At 47.0% G+C, this 20,875-nt stretch overlaps 1 long non-coding RNA gene across 1 annotated transcript in view; it reads left to right on the top strand.

The window, feature by feature from the left end:
• The window catches only part of LOC113604911 (uncharacterized), a 106,361-nt gene that overhangs the window by 76,108 nt on the left and 9,378 nt on the right, over positions 1-20,875 (top strand). The window contains exons 2-3 of the long non-coding RNA XR_003426934.2: positions 11,520-13,494; positions 18,928-20,733. This is a non-coding gene — a long non-coding RNA (uncharacterized LOC113604911). The remainder of the gene's footprint in view (positions 1-11,519; positions 13,495-18,927; positions 20,734-20,875) is intronic.

Genomic DNA, 20,875 nt, shown 5'->3' with positions numbered 1-20,875 from the left:
CAGCGGGCATCATTCCAGAGCTATCTATAAACAGTAACTCTCTCTTGACATGAAGAAATCCCAGGAACAGATTCCATTTCTTAGAGCATTGTTTAGACTTTCTTGAGCATACGAGGGGGGGGTGGTGGAAAAGGCTGACCTTCACGGCCCGGGCTCTGTATGCTGCACCCTGGATTATGTATTCATCCATTCTCATGACTACAGCCACAGGTTGCGTGAGATTTGAACCAGCATGAGGCCAATTCTTAGAATTCTTAGAAACCCGGAAGCCCTGTTATGGACTGAAATGTGTCCCCTGGAAGTCATAGACTGAAGCCCTCACCCCCAATGTGACTATATTTGGAGACAGGACCTTTAAGGGGTAACTAAGTTGCAGTGGCATCACAGGGGTGAGGCCTGATCTTACAGGGATGATGTCCTTATTCGAAGAGGAAGAGACTCCGGAACTTTCTCTGTCCCTGCACATGCATGCAGAGGAGGCCACGTGAGGACGTGGCGAGAAGGCAGATATCTGCAAGCAAGAGAGCACTCTCCCCAGAAATAAACCCTACTGGCACCTTGACCTTGGACTTCCAGTCTTCAGAATTGGGAGAAAACACGCTTCTGTTTTTTAAGCTGTCCCGTCTCGGCTGTCTCATTCCAGTAGCCCAAGCTGCCCCCAGAGAAGAGATGGGCGGTAGCTTTGCACCGAGGCTCTCTCACATTAGGAAGTGTTAGAAAAATTGGTGAGAGGAACCTCAGCCTGAGGGTTGTTGGTGATACAGTCAGTGCAATGTCTGAAAACAGGAACACGCAGAGAAGTGTAAAGCAGCTTTCTCAATGGTGACTGATGAGAAAGAAGGATGAAGTTCCATAGATGCTACCTCCCAACCCAGCCCTGGTCAGCATGGAGAGGGAGAATGCCGGGTCAGGGTCACGGTGACCTGGTTCTGAGAGCCATGGTTCATGAACGTCTCACAGCACGGTGAGGAGGGGTGTCTGTCATCCCAATATACGCAAGAGGTTGGAAGGTTCGTAAAGTGACTTTGTCTAGAACACCGTGTTGGCGCATCAGGAGCCAAATGCTCCGTGGCGGCACCCGCTTCAATGACTTGAGGAAACCGGGCTGGAGAGTATTGTTCTGACCCTACCTGCCCACCGCAGGCTTCTGGAAGCCTAGGAGAATCGAGCTACTTTTGCTGCTTTTCCTGTGATTCTCAGATCCTACCTGTTTTATAGATTGGTAAGAAGATGGTCAAAGAGATAAATGAGGTTTACTGTCCCAAGATCATGCCAGCCAGTGAGGCTTGCATTGGGGGATGCACATGTCGTTTTGACTTCCTTCAAAAGCCTTTCCCTTTCTCCCGCATCTCTTAGTCAAATGCTTTATGAGAATTCTCCCAAATGCTGGAAAAACGTGCTACAAAAGTGAGAAATTAAAAAAAAAAAGCTTATTTCTGAGGGGAAAACCAGGATCAATTTGTTCATGAACTTTGATACCTGAGACAAGAAATGAAGAAAAGGAACCAACCAAATGCATGAGGACCAGTGAATATTCAGCAATGCGTTACTCCATGTTTCGAGAGGGTGATATATAAATTCACTTCCTCAGAGCTTTACAAACCCACAGGCCATTCCCTTTGGTTACTGACTAAATCTTAGAACAAATGAGTGGAATGCTTGAGTGGCTCAGTTGTTTAAGCGTCCGACTCTTGGTTTCTGCTTAGGTCCTGATCTCACAGGTTCATTGAGATTGCAGTGACAGCCCGGAGCCTGCTTGGGATTCTCTCTCTCCCTTTCTCTGCCCCTCTCCCACTTGTGCTGTCTCTCTCTCTCTCTCTCTCTCTCTCTCTCTCTCTCTCTCACAAAACAAATAAAAAACATAGAACACATTGGCATCATGCAAACTCTTCTTGAGATGCCACAAGATACGAATAACCCATATCTCAACCAAGCTCTGCTCTTGCCCAGAATTATGATTCCCGGAAACCGCAGTGGAAGATCCTGATCACACGGGAAAGGAGAAGCTCTCTCCATGTTCAAATGGAAAATAAGTCCCTTTGGCTTGTGCTAAGAACGCACAACAGTACACAGTCTAATTGGAACACAGCACGTCTTCTCGATTAAGGAAATCCGTATCGAAAGGTTGGCTTTTGGCCACTCAGCGGATGAGCACGCTTCTTATTTAAATATTCAGAGCCAGTGCTCTGTATAACCTATTCCATATTACTTGGGCTCTGGAGGTGCGCCCCCAATTTTGTAAATTGCAATGGTATTTGAAACCCGGGAAGTGACCCAGAAACGCTCCCTGGCTCACTTCTTTTGGGTAAAGATGTAAAAGGTGTCTGTTTAAATAACAAAGCCTTGGCAATTTGGAGAAGAACTCAGGATGTGCTGCTTGCCACTGTGTCCCAGGAATCAACTGTGCCCCAACCACGCAGTGATCTACACACGTTAGTTGGCTCTAGCTCAGTGCACTACTCTTTAGAGAATCAAGAGTGAGAAATAATGAAAGAAAATCGATTGCAATGATCAAGAAATAACTCAATTACTACCTAGCATGCTGGTTCGATACATTGTTGTTGCTCGTGCAATTTTTCTAAAATCAGCAAGAGACCCCAAATTTATGGAACGGGAAGAATTTAAAACGACCTTGAACGCCTACTCCTTGCGTTTCTAGCCTCTTTTGTTAATCCCATGTCATTATGGAGAGACGCATTTTAGCAGTTGTCCCTTGCTTACAAGTAGGGGTCGGCAGACCTTTTCTATAAAGAGCCAGGTAGTAAATAACATCGATTTTGCAAGTCACAAGGATGTCGTTACAGCGCCTCAGCTCTGTTGTTGTTACTTGAACTTGAAAAGAGCCATATGCAATACGCAAACCAGTGGGCATGGCTGTGTTCCTGTAAGGCTTCATCCATAACTCAGGGGCTGGGATGCCTTTGGCCTCCGGTGTGCAGAGTGTTGAGCTCTGGCCTCGAAGACAAACCCTGTCCTCTGCTTCACTTCCCAGAGCGCCTAAGCCACCTTCCCCCAGAGCATGCACGTCCTGGCTTCCTTTGCCTACTTTATTCTACCCGACGTGCCCCAAGGGAAGCAGCAATCACAGTCAGAAATTGTGCCACTATGAAGTTACTGTCTCCACCCATTTTGCACAAGTGGCCTTCAAAGCGAGAGTCTGGGGGGTTAGCCTCAAACTGCTAAGCCCAGGCCTTGTTTCCATAGGCTGCCCTTCAAACTGCCTTTGTTTTGGGCACCCGGGTGGCTCAGTCACTTAAGCGTCCGACTTTGGCTCAGGTCATGATGTCGCGGTTTGTGAGTTCAAGCCCCGCATCGGGCTCTGGGCTGATGGCTCAGAGCCTGCAGCCTGCTTCAGATTCTGTGTCTCCCTCTCTTTCTGCCTCTCCCCTGCTCATGCTCTCTCTCTCTCTCTCTCTCTCTCTTTCTCTCAAAACTAAAATTAAAAAAGTTAAACTGCCTTTGTTTGGCTCTGGAGAAAGCATTAAAAAAAAAAAAGTGGTAAGTGATGGCCTGTGGCACCGAGTGGACAGCCATGACAATTCCCTGACACCAAAAATGTTATTTTGCGGAAACAAAGACAGCCTGTTTGTTTCAAGCCAGTAAATATCGTCCCCTGCAGCATGAATCTACTGTTTTCCTATTGAATGTCCTGCGACTTGCCTCCCTCACGTAATGCTCTTGCCCAAAACGTACCCAGTAGGTATCTTCCTTGGGTGTCGCACTCTTGCTTCGTGTGCCCGTATAGGAAACGGCAAGCCTTCGGTGGGAGAAAACCCCAGCTCATTCTCATCTGAGCATCACCTTGAACCTCTCCTTGCGGCTCATTTCCACAAATTGAAACCCTCTGGCTCCTTCACAGAAAGCCGACGAGGAGCCCTGTGTTAGATCACCTGGCCAACTGAAGAACAATGATGTCTGTTTTTGTAAGGTCACTGATCGAGTTTTCCAACTCTTGTCCGAAGGCTCTGAACACTTTATCTCTGCCAGTCAAGATCAAGTCTGGTGGTGGGGGCAGGGACAGGCACTGTCTGGAAGCCAGGACCTTACTCGACACCAGACTGTGTCTGGACAACCACGAGTGGCCTCATTCGTGTCTGATGTTGGTACCTGTGTTTACCGGGTTCCTGTGTAATTCGAAGGCATCTGGAAGACCACCAGAGCTTAGATGCCTTGTCTCACTGGTTACGAAGCCTGGGTTTTTTTTTTTTTTCGGTTTTTGGGTTTTTTTGTTTGTTTTTTTCATTTTCAGAGGCTTCTGTCTTGGTAAAACCCACATATATCCTATATAGATGAAATGAAAAAGGAAAAGGAAATGCCGCGTTTGGTACGGTTACAGCCCCACTCCCGGTTTTCCTAGGGGAGTAAGGATGGTGAGTGACAGACAAGCGACTCTAAGTTAAATGTTGGATTTGACCATCCCTCCAAGGTGCCCAGAGATGGTTCCGGCACACTCCAGTCCCTGAAGTGCATTTAACTTCCTCAGCACAAAGTACTGTACCCGCTTCGTAATGATTTCAACCCATGCTCTACACATGTTATGGATATGGTGTAGCCACACGCGTGTTATCTTCTAAAGACACGGTTCTTTTCCAAACCGCATACAGACCAAAGTTGTCAGAAACAAATGACAGTTCCTAAGAAAGTGGGTGTTTTTCTCCGAGCTTAACTTTACTTTTAAATCTGAAATACCTGCTTCTTTCCTTTGCCAAGGCTCCGCACGCTCGGGGTGCCTGGTGGGGGAGGGCGCCGTGGGTGAAGCGTCCAACTCTTGACTTAGGCTCGGGTCACCATCTCCCAGTTCATGGACTCGAGCCCCAGATCGGGCTCTGCACTGGCCCGCTTGGGACCCTGTCTCCTTTCTCTCTGCCCCTCCCCACTCATGCTCGCTCTCCCTCTCTTAAAAAGAAAACAGAAACCAAAAAACAAAAAAAAGGTAAGTTCCCACCTCCTCACCTGTATCCCTACCTGATTGTTCAAGTCACAGGATTCTCTCCTATTTGTCAGTAAAAATCTAATAATGCCTGTCTTCCTGTCCCCGCCGCGGCCCCGAACGAGATTCTAGATGTAAAGCCTTATGGGCAGAATTTGGCTTTATACCACATAAAGCGAGCACATCTTTAATAAACTGTGACCCTGATTTACTGTTGGTTTTAACCCTGCAAAGGCAACAGTGCCGCGTAGAAGCTCTCCTCAAAGTCTCAGTGTTTTGTCCGGGTACTTTTTATTTCTTAATTTTTGCTGAAGTGTGAGCTGACACACGTTGTTACCTCAGTTTGGCCCTGGGTATTTTTTTAAAATTTTTTTTAATGTTTTTTTTTTTTTTTTTTTGAGACAGAGAGAGACAGAGCATGAACGGGGGAGGGTCAGAGAGAGGGAGACACAGAATCTGAAACAGGCTCCAGGCTCTGAGCTGTCAGCAGAGAGCCCGACGCAGGGCTCGAACTCAAGGACCGCGAGATCATGACCTGAGCCGAAGTCGGACGCTTAACCAACTGAGCCACCCGGTGCCCCTGGTCCTGGGTATTTTTAAGGGACTCGTGTGAAGATGCACCAGTTACCAGAGAGCCTCAGCCTACGGCTGAAAATGCCCCTGGCCTGGCGGGTTTAAACCCAGCCTTTTTATCAGGCGAGATCCCAATGGATTCCACAAGCACACTCAGCCCGGTTTCATCTCTCCGCTCTCACGGAGATGATCCCAGAACAAAACACTCATCCACTCAGTAGGTTTCTTTCTCTTCTGCTCCCTGTTTCATGAATATTCCATCTCGAAGACCAGACCTCCAGAAGCCAGGGGCAAACAACGGCGGGATCTTGATAAAAAGGATCCTCCGTGGTTGATTCACTGCGAAGGCCAGGCTTGGCGAAAGCTGGGAGAAGGTGCCGGAAGCTCCAACCTGAGACTCAGACTCACTCCCAACAAGGGATCCCTCCCGCTGAGAGATTTTTTTTTTTTTTTTTTTGTCTTTGGCAAATCCAGTTTGTGAGTTTTCGTTCTCTTCCATTTTTTTTTTTTTTTTTTAACAACCGTTTTTGAAAACGCATGTATTGAGGGTTCGGAAGGACTCCTAGGTAAATGGGAAAGAAATCCTTAATTCTCATCCTGACCTCTTCCCCGGCCCCCTTGTCTTTCCAATCGGGCTGTTCGGATGCGAGGTACTGTAGGATGATTCCGCCTTCCTGCACAAAAAGCCGCGTTTTACGCCCAGGCCACTGCCTGGCAGGTGGCAATTAGGTCATGTTTGAAAAGCGGGCGAGGTGAGCACCCTGCAAATAATGTGAGAGAAGGCGTTGTTGTTGCTGGGCTGGAAAGAGATGTAGTTTGAGATGCGCCACGGAGACCGGGGAGACATTTCAACGCGATGAAGGCCCATGTTCCGCGACGCCACCGGGAGCACCGCCTTCTGATTCGTGCCTCGTATTCTAGGAGCAGTTCTTTTCATGGCTTTTGTACGACTCTGCATGTGGTGGCATCAGGCTGTATAAATTATGCATGTATGACTTCACGCTCGTGGGCTAGTCTGGAGGCTCCCAGATCCTAGCTGGATCTGCGTGCTTTTGTGGGGCTGCGCAGGGGCAGGGGGAGGGGGGTCTCTAGGTTTCGGTGAACAGTAATGGGTGTCATGGGAATAAATATGGGGGTGGGGGCTCTGGGGGAGAAGTAGGAATCTTAGAAGGGCTAGAAGGCTGATCTGAGCTCAGACAGGGGTATTTTCGCCTTTCCTCTCTCTCCTGGGTCCTCCCCCCTGCCCAGCCGTCTTGCCTGCCCCTGCCCTCCCCTGAAGCCACGCCTTCACTGCTGCGGGCACCCACCTGGGGACAGGGAAGCTGGCAGACACTGACCTCCCTTCATAGAGCATGCATTTGACACGGCGCTTGGCAGTTTTGTTAAGGAAGCTTTAAATTTAAGTTTCTGTGGGCTATAGGAGAAAAAGCGTAAGAGTATAACAGATGTCGCGGTGGCCGATGATGAATCCCCCAGCTCACATTAATTCCACGCTGACATTCTGTCCCGGGACAGAATAGGGACTGAAAATCCAATGTGGGAAGGAAGCATTAACAAATGTGTATAATGATAGGAGTCTAGGGGCACCTGGGTGGCTGAGTTGGTTGAGTGCAACTCTGGATTTTGGCTCAGGTCATGATTTCATGGTTGGTGAGATCGGCTCTCATTGGGCTCCTTGCTGACAGTGCGGAGCTCACTTTCAATTCTCTCTCTCTCTTTCTTTCTCTCAAGATAAATCAACTTAAAAAAAACCCTAAATAATATGAAGATGTTGGCTTACCACAACTTTGACACCTTGGACGTCTATTAAAAATCCCAAAATGTGGGGCTGACTCTATCAGTTGGGTGTCTGACTTTGGCTCCGGTCATGATCATACGGTTCGTGAGTTCAAGCCCCGCATCGGGCTCTGGGCCGAAAGCTCAGAGCCTGGAGCGCGCTTCGGATTCTGTGTCTCCTGCTCACGCTCTGTCTCTTTCTGTATCTCAAAAATAAATAAATGTTAAAAAAATTTTTTTAAGCCCCAAAGGTGTGTAATACATAAATGTTAGCTAACTGTGGCGACTCCCTAGGCCTGATGGGGTGGCCCTCCTGATTGGAATACCACAATGGGAGGCCACAAATTATTCAGGATGAATGATTCTTCTAGCAAATGAGGGTCTGCGGTATGTGCTGGAGTGTTTTCACTAGGCAACATTAGCGTGTTGTGCACAAAGAAAATGGGCAAGTGGGAGGAATGGCTGCCCACCACGGTGACCTGGGTATTCCAACTTACAGGACGCAGAGGGTTCGCATCCTGGAGGTCAAGGCCACTCTTGTTTACCTCCAAACGGTTACGGTGAATAACCTGTAATACACAAGAGTTACTATAATGCTAGCTATGCTGTCCTATGGCAAAGAGAAAGGTAGACTGTGGATTCATACATTTCACATTAATCCATGACCAAAAAACAAATTAGTATTGACAATTAAGTAAATGACAGATATGGATTGGAGAAAAGACAGGATCACTTTACCAGTAGAAAACAGCATTTTAAAGAACCCATACTAGAGATGCCTAGTGGTGTCCCTTAGTCACGAGGGTGGCTCAGTCGGTTAAGTGTCTTATTTTTTATTTCAGCCCAGGTCATGCTCTAACAGTTCATGAGTTTGAGCCCCACACCAGGCTCTGCACTGACAATGCAGAGCCTGCTTAGGATTCTCTCCATCTCTCTCTGGCTCACCCCCATGCATGCTCTCTCTCTCTCTCTCTCTCTCTCCCTCTCTCTCAAAATAAATAAATAAACTTAAAGAAAGGAAGGAAGGTAGGATGGAAGGAAGGAAGGAAGAAAGGAAGGAAGGAAGGAGGAAGGAAGGAGGGAATGAATGAAAGAAGGAAGGGAGGAAGGAAAGGAGGAGGGAAGGAAGAAAGGGGGGAGGGAGGGAGGAGGGATGGAGGGAAGGAGGAGGGAAGGAAGGAAGGAAGGAAGGGAGGAAGGAAGGGAGGGAGGGAGAAAGGAAGGAAGGAACGGAAGGAGGAAGGAAGGGAGGGGGGAAGGAAGGAAGGAAGGAAGAAGGAAGGAAGGAAGGAAAGAAGAAGGGAGTGGGGGAGGGAGGAAGGAAAGGAGGCAGGGACGGAGGGAGGAAGGAAGAAAGGAAAGAAGATGGAAGGAAGGGAGGGAGGAAGGAAGGAAGGAAGGAAGGAAGGAAGGAAGGAAGGAAAGAAGGAAGGAAGGAAAGAAGGAAGGAAAGAAGGAAGGAAGGAAAGAAGGAAGGAAAGAAGGAAGGAAAGAAGGAAGGAAGGAAGGAAGGGAGATATACCATGCTGCCACCACTGGGTCTGCATCAGGAGTTACACTAGCAAATGAAGGAAAGGTGGGGTTGTGCTCATGTATGGATCACCATGATTCAGGGACATGTTAGAACACCCTTTCTTTCATGCTGTGTATAAGCTGGGAAAACACAAGCTGAAGGAAGATTTATTTGGGTTTGCACCCGATTGGGAGACCAGTCTCTCAATATGATGGCGACTCGATCAGTGGCCACACTCTGACCAGGCTACTTGAGTAGCTACTCGTCTATCATTGGCTTTGCTGTGTTCAAGATGTTTACCAGTAAAATTGACCATGCCATGTTGTAGGTTTATTTCTGGGGCCAGGTGGGGGGCAGGGGTAACCCATAAAGGGTCCTGATGCCTTTACAGCTTATCATTGTCACATGAGAAAACTCATACCCAGCCCCCCACCAAAATGTTTGTATTTATTTGTTTTCCCAACTGCCAGGAGTTTGGTGTCAGTTCTGAGGCTGAACTGTGGTGATTGCTCACCTCACTGGGAGCCTCCACTCCCTCTCCTCCTCTTGTGTGAACCCTGTTCTGTTGACTCCTCACAAAGTATCTAACTGGCACTCCTGAATTCTTTGACACAATGGTATATCAACCATTAGTATCTTTCAGCTTGTAGTATAGCATGGTTCCACCTCCACGAAGAAGGAGACCCTTGCAGGAAGCCATTCTGCCCATTAAAGAGCCACAGGTCCTCCTGAGACCGTCAGGACAGCCCAGGATGAGCCCACATGGGTGAGCCAAACCTGGATCACCAACGGCAGCCCCTGTGCTGGGCACAGCATCCTGTATGTTGACCTCACCCCTCCCTGTTGGTGTCTCATTTCCTGCGAATCACCTGCACAAGCCCCTCCTCTTTTACCATGCCATGTGCTTTGGGCTGGCGTCCACACTTTGCTCTGTCTCTGCTCTGTCTTTCATTTCCTGGCCACTTCTCTTGATGATTCTTCAAATCGTTTTCTGAGTCATCAGCCAGAGCTCCTTCTTCTAGAACCAACTTGTAGCCAGTGGGCTCCAGTTTCTTATGTGGGGAGTAAACAGGATTTTCCTCTCCTCTTCCCAGAGCAGAGACGATGTGGTTCTGCTCTCATTTGGAAAGCAGGCATTCGTCATCCAGGACAGGTTTTTTGTTGTTATTGTTTTACGTATTGATTTTTAACAGAGCCATCACGTCCAAGTTTATGTACACACAGACACATTTTTTACAGACCAACCCATCTGTTCAGGTTGAAAGACGTAATATAGGATGACAGTTAAGGACACACCTTTTAGAGCCAGAATTCGAGTGTTGGAATCCTCCATCTCATCCCCTTGATGGTTTTACATTCGTAAGCTAGTTAGTTAACATTTCTCCACCTCAGTTTTATCATCTGTGAAATGGGGATAATGATGATATTGTCTCATGCTCTTGTGGAATTCAAATTGATTTAGTTCGCGTGAAGCACTTAGTAACTGGAATACGATGAGTGCTTAATATTTATCCCTAAGTATTACAACGCCATCCTCAATGTGGCCGTTTAAGAGAATAAACTTAGAATTTAATGGGGATATAAGTGCTTTGGCTAATCTTAACTGAGCACTCACTGTATCACTCACCGAGGGAGTATTGACTCTACCAAGCACTTTACATGGATTAGATTACCCCAGTTTAAATTATATTTCCAATGACTTATTACCTGTGCAACATTAGCTAAAGTAGACAGTTTCTCTACACAATTTTCTCATCTACAGAATGGACATAAAATATCTTCTTTGAATTGCTCCGACAACTTACGCGAGGTTGCAGACAGCACTGGGGGAAAGAATTTACTATGGGGGATTGTAGAGATTGTCGTTTTTGGTATTACTACCACTGTCATTATTACTAATAAGCAATGTTTTGTTTTGAGCGTGACAGGGGGCGCTAATCCAGACAAACATAACCCCTCTGAATGATGATACATATGTGATTATTCTTCTCATGGCCCACAGGGCTGGGAGAGCGTTTGCTCTTGACCGTGGCAAGCAGTGAGCTGCCCGTGGATAAAACGATAGCAAAAATGAGAGAACTTAGCCTTTCTTTTAAAACGACAGCGCTATTGCAAAAGGTAAATTGGTCTCAATTTTTCCACACGTTAAATAGCCTCCAATTTTATGATTAGATAGCTGAAGAAATTAAGTTTAAGTACAGTCAGTTGGCAGTAGTGATAAGGGGAGTGCGAGCGAAAAATAATGTCCCCCCGACCTTGCTGCTCCCGAGGGTTTAAGGTCGCTTTGCCACCGGGGCAGCTGTAGCGTGGTCCAGTCGCCCCTCAGCTCCACTCTCCTCCCAGCTCCGTGGACCGTGGACTGTGCAAGATGACATTTAAAGAGTAGTCCCTGGCTCTTTTGTTGTTGGTGTTGTTCTTTCTTTCCTTCTTTCTTCCAGGAACAATATAAGGGCCTCCAATTAGTTGCAGGTGCAAATATTATGCATGCAATTAATTGTCTTCAAATGGTTAATTATGGGCAGAATTGGCTAATTCGGGGTGCAATTAACTACTTGCCACTTATTCTGAGGATGCCCGTACACAATTGCGTCTGCAATTAATTTACAAGAGCCATTACAGTGAAAACCTTGTACTATAAATCCAAGAATAGAGTGGGAGAATTTTTTCGAAGCAGGACTTCACTCTGGGTTAATTGCATTGACTCTTTCCTTTGGCTTTTCTATGCAGGTTGACTGTCAATGGGGTTTCTACGAGTTGCTTACACAGTGTGAGCAGAGCCGCTAGCAATGAGAAGGCACAGAGGAGCCAGCACGCGCTCAGGAGGGCAGCCGGGCCCTTGAGCGGCCAGGCCTCGGATGTCATTCAGGGAGCAACGTTCTACGTGCTCTGTGCTTCTTTGTTGGTCCATTTGTCTGTTTTTTTCTGGTACCTTCTGTGGCGGAGTAATGCAGGGGCATTTGCAGAAACGGAAACCCTCACATCTCTCCCGACGAGTTCATTGTCTTTACCGAACAATCAACTTTAAAGCCATCTGATTTGTAGATTCATCAACAGTGATCAGCAGTTACACAGATCCTCTAAGCAATCATGAATATGGTTTTTAATTTATTAAGTTCCTTCTATAGGACAACCACTGAATTAAATACTTTGACTTACCATATTAAAACCCTCAAAATAACTCTACGTATTAGGCACGCCTATGATCCCCATGTTTGTTAACAAACTCAAAGAAAGGTCTGTTGACTCGCAGGTCAGTCATGGAGCTGACTGTAAACCATGCCTGCTCGTCTCCAGCCCTGGACCTTGGCTGCTACACGATGTTGGGGATTTCAGGCCTGGAAGGGCCCTCAGATGCCAACCTCTCTGGCTTCTTCCTTGGATGGATGGGGGCAGCCTGGCTCACGTGGCTCGCTGAAGACAAACTAGAAGCCAGATTGCCCGTGGCTCAGTCCAGTGCCGTCCTAACCACAACATGTCGCCGAAGGGAAATGACGCAGAGTACGTTCCGCCTGTTCTCTGTCCGTTCTTAATACGGGATGGTTTCCCGGCGCAGTCTGCCATGTTGGCGTGTCTGCGTGAAGGCCATTGATTGGAAATGACATTCCATTGAAAACGCCTCTGAGGACCATACATGGATCTCCAGCAGGGAAGGGTTAAAGTTGCAGGGATTTTGCAGGCTGGATCAAATGTTCTTGAGAGGCCATTCTTCACATCTTGTTTCTTTAGCACCGGGAGAAGGCGAGTAATCAAAGGTGACAAGCTTTCTCTGCTCGTCGGGTCCCATTCCCGGCGCAGGGCAGCCCACAGGCACATTGATCTGCAGCGGCAGCTGCTACTGGCCTCTGATGCAGAGATTCCAGGCCACACGGGGCCTTGTCGTGTTATTGGAAGGAAGGGAGGAAGGAGTGAAGGCACCACTATCAGCGAATTGAGACAAAACCTATTGTCTGCAACCATGGGATTCGGTCACCTTGAGTACATGTGCAGTGTGATTTAGCTGCTATCTCTGCTCAGGGCTCGGAGGTGGAAGGCAAGCACACTGGACGGTTGCTGGCCTACTTGGATGTATTGGTCTGCAGTCTGAAGGGGCTAGGAGGGGCCAGAGGCACTCCTCTTGGAACAGACACCGAGAGCAGTACGAGAGCTGTGTTACAAAAGTCTCTGTCTGGAAGCGGAGGAAGACACCACAGAATAACGAATGCCCTTCTCTGCCATTTTCTCATGGATTCTTTTTTTTTTTTTTTTAAGTATAATTTATTGTCATGTTAGCTAACTGACAGTGTATACAGTGTGCTCTGGGTTTGGGGGGGTAGATTCCGTGATTCATCGCTTACATACAACACCCGGGGCTCAGCCCGACGAAGCTACCTTCTGGAATAGAAGGGGACAGTGGGAAAGGGGGAGAAAAAGAATCCATCGACGCGTATGCATCTGCTGTCTGCGAGGCCCTTCACGATAACGATAACCTTATTATCGTTAACTACTTTCTAACCGCCTTGCATGAGAGAAGATGTTTATCGCCATTTAAATAAGGAAGGAATGAATTTGGGAGAGGCAAACCAACTTGCCCAAATCCTACGCCGCATCTGCAGAAAGAACTGGAAGGAAGGTGTGATGAGGTTGAGGATAAGGACAGTCAAGGCCGTTCGTTTCCTTATGGGATATGTCATATTCCTTGAGACGTCCTGCAGAGTGGCTTTGAGTAAGGCTGGGTTCCCATATTTTGAGTATGATTTGTAAATCTAAGCCTTTTGTTCCCCATCAACGCGATTTTGTTTTCCTACAAAATAGGCGTGGCACGGGGAGACATCTTGCATTTATGTCAGGTATTGTGTTATCGTGTGATGGACCTTTAGGGAGTATGATGCCATGTGGATAGAATCGTTCTGATCTGGCTAGCCCAGCAAAGCCTGACCTGCTCGGTGAGCCTTGGGTGTAAAACATACGGGGCCCCTTGTGGCTGATCTCCTCCTTTTCTCCATTTTGATTTCTGGTTTCTTCTTTATATCTTAGGTCTTGGCCAACACTCTTGAATTTCTGAGTTCTGACTCACACTTTCAATAGCAATTAGGGTGTTCAGAACTGTGTTAGTGTCTTCAAAATCTCAGTTCTGATGGAAGAGCTCACAACAGCTTCTTGTTTTGAACCAGACTCTCTACCCCCATGAACTTCTCTGCAGAGTCTTGCCATCCACCTCTTGGTGTGACAATTACCATGTCTGTCCTGACCAAAGTGTGAATTCCATAGTATGCATCCACGGTATAATTAACATTGGCCGTTCCTTGTAGAAGCTATAAAAGGTATCAGAAGGATTGGTTTTAAAGAGAAACAAGAGAAAAAAAATTGATTCCTAGAAGAAAAGACTTGTCAAGGCAATTTCTTGCAAGAGCAAACCCTTCATTAGAAATCAAGTTAGATCTAATTTTGAAGGAGTGGATAGATGTCTCCTGGTATTTCCTATTGTCATATCATATATGACACGTATAGACGAGAGTAATTGTTTTCAATCCCACCTATATTAAAAGAGAGCTCACCAAATGGGTAAAATCGAATGTAATTAGTTTTACCTAAATTGTAGGTTTTCAGAGCAATTAATGAAACTGAAAGTTGAAAGCTGCTTGTTAAGCACATCAAAGATCAAGGAATGTATTTCTTTTATTGAATGTCACTCCTATGTAAACCAACCTACACAAGTCATGTTCATGTTTGAAATACAACAAGTATGTCACGGGAAGCCTCGGCAGAAGCAGCAACAGAGGCAGTTCACGCGTTGCCCACTTTCCCGCCGACAATGGCAGCCGCATGCTAGGATTTGGAACCGAGATAGACCTGGTTTTGAGGCAGAACTCAGCTCTTCACTGGCCTAGGAGCATGAATGCTTTCTTCACTGCTGAAGCTTCACATTCTCTGGTCTATTCCTGCCTTTAGAAAGGCAAACACTTTAGGATGATTTTCCAGGGAGGCTTCTTCATAGAACCCCCAGCCCAGGGGTTGGTAGGAACCCCGAGGTGGCATCCACCGCACCATTCACACGTGCATCGTGCCGTCAGCCACTGAGAGCATTTGGTGTTTGTGTCACCCGTGTTGATTTCGTAACACCTCTTTGCAAGGAGAATAAGGTACCGGAGATATTGTGATTCACAATAAGAATATATATTTGCTCTTGTTCTGCCACAGAGCTCCTAAAACCTTTGGAATTTTCTAAGTGATGAGAGTGATAAAGACTTTTGTTCTGTTCTCGGGGTGGCTTTTGGAGCCCTGGCGGCAGGAGAACCAACCTGGCGAGTAGAAGGTGGAGACTTTCAGTCCCACTCCTCCCCACGCCAGCCCTCGCTTTTGGGCAGACTTACGTGGGGGAGAATGAATATCCACGGTCATCGCTCAAAGGTTTAATCAATCGTGTCTATGTAATGAGGCCTCCGTAGAGGGACCCAAAAGGGTGGGGTTCAAAGAACTCTTGCGTTGGGCAACACGTGGGGGTTTGAGACAGCAGTGCACCTGGACAGGACGTGTGATCTCCTTGCCCTTTCCCCTTCCTCTGTCCCCAAGCATCTCTTCAATCTGATTGTTCCTCAGTACTATCCTTGTATCATGCACTAGTTGATCTAGTAAGTCAAGTGTTTCTCTGAATTCTGTAAGCTCCTGTAGCAAATGAATCAAACCCAAGCTGGGGGTTGTTGGAACGTTCCATCTGTAGCTGGCAGGTCACAAACACAGGTGCCAACCTGGACCGGCAGCCAGCATCTAGGGAGGTCGGGGTGGGGGCGGCTGGGGGGGGTGCTGTGTCATAGGACTGAGACCCAACTTGCAGGATTTCAGGCTGTCTCTAGGTGCACAGTGTCAGAATTGGGTGGAATTACAGGACACCTGGTGTCCAGCTCATGTCCAAGAATTGATTGGTGGTAAGGATACCCTTCCCACACACGCGCGTTGGAGTTGGCGACCAGAACCACTAACACCTATCATTAGGCCAGTGCAGCAGGTAAGGACAGTGATACGTGAAGACACAGAGCCTGCTGTGTCCTGGGCATGGGATAAAGTCGCCCTCGCATTATTGCAATTGCTGTAGTGACCACTTACGTTGGCATCTCTTTAAGAGCACCCACGCTCTTAATTTAGTGTTTTTTTAATACATAGCAAAAATTACAACAAAGAGAAGGATCTAATTTGTATGTCCAGCTTCCTACAGTTCCGTAGGGTCTCCAGGACTCCAGCGATCCGTTGATCCAGGTATCAAATGATGGGTGAGAAAAGAACAGACATATTGGAGCTGACTTTCCAACAAGGGTATCAAAATATAGAACTCTCCAGAGAGGAGCAAAGATCTTCCATGGAATCCTCCCAAAGCCAAAGGGAGAATGTGGCACATTTTATTTGCACCATGAATAAACATACATTCATATAATGCTTGCCTTATACCCAAATTAGATATGGTACCAGGCAGTGGAGTATAATGGAGACGAGTGTGGGCTTTGCAAGGCACTGTGCTATAAATCGTGAGACTTTACGTGAAGTATCTTACCCCTCAGGATGCTCTCTTTTCTGTGGGTCCACTTGCAAAATGGGGGCGGTAACTTCTTTACAGGGTCCGTGGGAAGAGGGAATGAGATACAGAACATCAAGCAGCCAGTTCCTGGCTTAGCATCATGAAGCCACCATGAACGCTGTCCCTACTTAAGGTGCGGAAAAAGAGATGTTCAGAACCGCTAATATATAACTATTTTCTATAATGCCTAAGGAAGCCTTTTTTCTGAAGGAAAGAAACAAACAAACAAAAAAATAAGCATACAAACCTTAAGAGAAACCTAAAGAAAAAGATCTCGAATAACAAACAGGACAACATATAGATGCATTACGAGACCAGAAATGAGGACCATATGGATGAGATTTTGCTTAAAATACACATGGGCTTAGGAAAAAAAATGAGAGAAAATGGCTGGCAAAAAAAAAAAAAAATGTGCTTTGCAATGGTGCCAACTTTGAAAACATTTGAATAAATAATTTCAGCTTCGCAAAAGTATAGAAAGATTTCTCTCGTTGTCCTGGATACACGAGAGAAGAGAAATGTAGCATGTGGATCAGTAATGCTTGCGGTGAACATGTAGATATTTTGGCAAGACCCAGGGATAAGACACTTCCCTGTGCGGCGGGCTGGCTTAACTTTGAAGTTGAGACCCGTCGCTGCGCCCTGGTTGGCCAATCCACACACTTACTGCCTGTTGGCACCCGGGAGGCACCCCTGCGTTAGTTTTGGCCTGAATGTCACCAGTAGTCCAGCAGGGATGAATGAACACGGAACATGGAACATAGCGTACGTGTGTGCAAACAGCCTGCCTTGTCCCGTTCTGCAAGAAGGCGGTGGAGACGCTCTGGGATGAGGAATCGCGGCCACACCTTCTTGTGCAGTCCACGGTGTCCGGTTTTCTTTTCACCTCCTCTGTTGTGCCTGCACACGGGAACTTACATTCCTTTCACTTGTTTTTTTTAATTTTTAATTTTTAATTTTTAATTTTTTTAAATTAAAAAAAAATTAATGTTTTTATTTATTTCTGAGACAGAGAGAGACAGAGCATAAGCAGGGGAGAGGCGGGGGTGGGGGGCGGACACAGAATCTGAAGCAGGCTCCAGGCTCTGAGCTGTCAGCACAGAGCCCGACGCGGGGCTCGAACCCACAAACTGCGAGATCATGACCTGAGCCGAAGTCAAACGACTGAGCCACCCAGGTGACCCTCCTTTTACTTGTTTTAACCAGAACAATGATACCGTTCGAATAAATATAATCCTCCCAAACGCTTTGGTCCTGGGCTCAAGGACCTGCTTCAGGTGAAGTATGTATATATCTTTTTGTGTGAAACGGGCACGGGCATCCGGATCAGAACTGACTTTCAGCCACTCTTTGGCCGTCTGTTGTGCCCGGTTAACACGAATCTCACTCTGCGGGGAGCACTGGTCCTTCATTTCCGCACCGCCACTCTTTTTCCCCAGGGCACCGACCTGAGATTTCCCATTTGAACACACCCTTCTGGCACCGGAGGACATTTGTCCCTGGTCCTGCTCCGGTTCCCTTAAAAATCCCTGATAAACAGGTCCCTACCGAGCACCTACTGTGTGACAGGGTGCGTACCATGATAGGTCTGCAGTTTACAGAGAAGAGTCATGGCCTCTGCCTTGAGGAGCTACGATCGCCCCTGAACGAATGGCCACCTTACATTTTCATGGGGCTTTCAGAGAAGCCCAACGCTACGGAGGAGAGAGACACATGGGGTGCGAGGTGGTACCTCACTCGGGATCGAATCAAACCAGAAACACACCAAAAGTAAAGACAAGTGAGACAATATTTGACATACTCTCCCATCTCTGCTTGGGGCCTATCTCCTGGAGAAAGGCAAAGTTTTGTTAATAGTGTAAGTTCTTTTTTTTTTAAGTTTTTATTTATTTATTTTGAGAAAGTATGAGAGAGAGAGAGAGAGAGAGAGAGAGAGAGAGAGAGGACAAGCAGGGGAGAGGCAAAAAGAGAGGGGGACAGAGGATCCAAAGTGGGCTCTGTGCTGATAGCTGTGAGCCCATGCAGGGCCTGAACTCACGAACCGTGAGATCATGACCAGAACCAAAGTCGGGCGCTTAACCTACTGAGCCACCCAAGTGCCCCCATAGTGCAAGTTCTTTTTTTATTTATTTATTTTAAAAAATATATTTATTTTTGAGAGAGACAGAGCATGAATGGGGGAGGGGCAGGGAGAGAGAGGGAGACACAGAATCCCAGGCAGGCTCCAGGCTCCGAGCCATCAGCACAGAGCCCGATGCAGGGCTTGATCTCACAGACCACGAGATCCTGACCTGAGCCGAAGTCGGACGCTTAACCGACTGAGCCACCCAGGGGCCTGCCCACTAGTGCGAGTTCTAAATGTGCTCCTTCCAAGTAGCTGTATTTTGCAGAGATCTTAATGACTCACCAGCATCGGAAGAATAAACTCTGTCCTCAGTTGGGTCCTTCGCAATCTGTGGCTAACTGCTCTCTGCGTTCTTTTTCATGGTTCAAACTTATAGGATTCCAAATTAATTTGGCCGATACCCTCCACATGGTCAGTGTTTTTTCCGACCTCAATCTACGTTCGCTCATTTTCTTCTCACGCAGAATGTTCTGCTGCCTCCTCGTCATCTACGTGGGGCCAAGGGGGGCTGAAGAGTCAAGTCAGGAGACCTCATTTCTCACCTGCACACCTGGAGCTGGAACAGACAATTAGGGGAGCCCTGGAACAGGGCATCGTGGGTGTGAATCTGCCAATCTCTTCAATGACTTCGGATAAGTTGACCCTCAACTTTCTTCACCTGGGTAGCGGGGGGATGCGTGCTTCTTTCTGAGAGTTACCGTGAGGGAGGTTAAATAAGACGCCAGCAGAGTGCCTGTTGTCCGCTCAGTGTTACTCGGCTCTTTTCTTCCCCAGCTATGCTTAGTTATTTTTCTTTAATTCATGCCATAGGGCACCTCTTTGAGATCCAAGACCCTACCCTCCTTTCATACTACCGGGACCCCAAAAACATGCCTCCGAAGGCAATGTAAACATAGTACTTAGCCACAGATATTTATTATTAGTATTGTTTTTAAGTGGCTTTGTGGCATTTGAAATACTGTCTACTATGACAGTACTATGACTATTAAACCTTAATTCCTTTCTTAGAGGCCTCCAAATCTAGCCACACTGGGGCTTCCAGGTGGAGGCGTGGGCAGGAGGCTTCAGCTGGTGACAAAGGGTGATAATCAGCCTCTGAAAACAGACTCTCACATGCCCTCAATTTGAGTGGGGGCCTCAGCAATCCTTTCTCTATTTCTTGGGTTGATGGACAAAAGGCGTATCCCCAGGATTTTAATCTTCATTCACCACTCCTTCCAAGCCTCCACCTTTTTGTTTGCGTGTTTGCTAAGGTAAGACCCCACACTGTGCTTTTCAGTGGCAGCGATCTATGATTCTTCATATGCAGGGATCCCTCCAATGCTAAGGAGGAGATTAAAATATCTCGGACCAGCAGTGTGCCTGGCAGGGGCTGCCTGTGTGTCCCAACCCCCAGTCAGCAGGAGCAGCACGTGTTGGTGACTTCTTCAGAGCTAATGTTAAAAAGTGAACTCACAGGCCCTGAAAAGAGATACGTATATAAGCAATTGAAAAGAAAAGAGTTGATTTGTGGCAAAACAGGGCACATTTTTACGCCAAAGCCAAATGTTCATTTTACTCAGCACCCCCGTGTTCCTCTGTATCTGTACCTAAACACACACACACGCACGTGCACGTGCACACACACACACACACACACGTGTCCTGTGTGTGTGGGAATATGCACACAATCTTCGTATTTGATACACATAAAACATAGACACAACCCAATCCAAAGCAGCTGTTGGGATTCAAGTCCAAGACTAGAACATGAGACCCTCCAGACATGTGAACATAAATGCAGAGCAGAAATTCAACAAGATGATACCCCCCCCTTCCCCCACCCCCACTGTGTGTAATCCTTTCTCTCTCATATTTTTATATATTTTACACCCGTGGATCTTGATGAACTTAAGCCCGGGCATTGTACAGATTCCAGATTTCAAATGAATAACTCTTTCATTTAGTTAATAGCTGCAGCAGAGCCATAAAACCGTAATAGTTTATGACTTTCAGGATATAACCTGCAACCACAGACAATATAAATTATATTACATTGCACTTTATAGCCGTATGAAGCACACACAAGACCTCACCGCTGGTGTGAAGGCTGGGGAGTGGGGGTGGGGTGTGATGAATTGTTTGTTTGTTTGTTTGTTTGTTTTCCTTCTTGGCTAAGAAACACCTTCATCCTATGACCCAGCAAGCCGTCATTCTGACCGGAGGCCTCCACAGCCGCTGTGCTGAATGCCATTGCGACCACAAAAGAAAGCTGTTGATAAAGGATCGAGGTGAATATTTTCATTTCACTCTTAACTTACGTTGTTGCTTCCAGCACACATGGAGAAGCCACCTCCATTTCTGCCGTAGGCAGCCATCATTATTTTCGAGATGTATGTCATCGGCAACGCAAGGTACTGGACGGCGGACAGA

This window comes from Acinonyx jubatus, chromosome A3 (genome assembly GCF_027475565.1).
Source record: "Acinonyx jubatus isolate Ajub_Pintada_27869175 chromosome A3, VMU_Ajub_asm_v1.0, whole genome shotgun sequence".
NCBI lineage: Eukaryota > Metazoa > Chordata > Mammalia > Carnivora > Felidae > Acinonyx > Acinonyx jubatus.
Note: the sequence above shows the minus strand (reverse complement) of the source record. Positions and strands in the feature narration are given on the sequence as shown.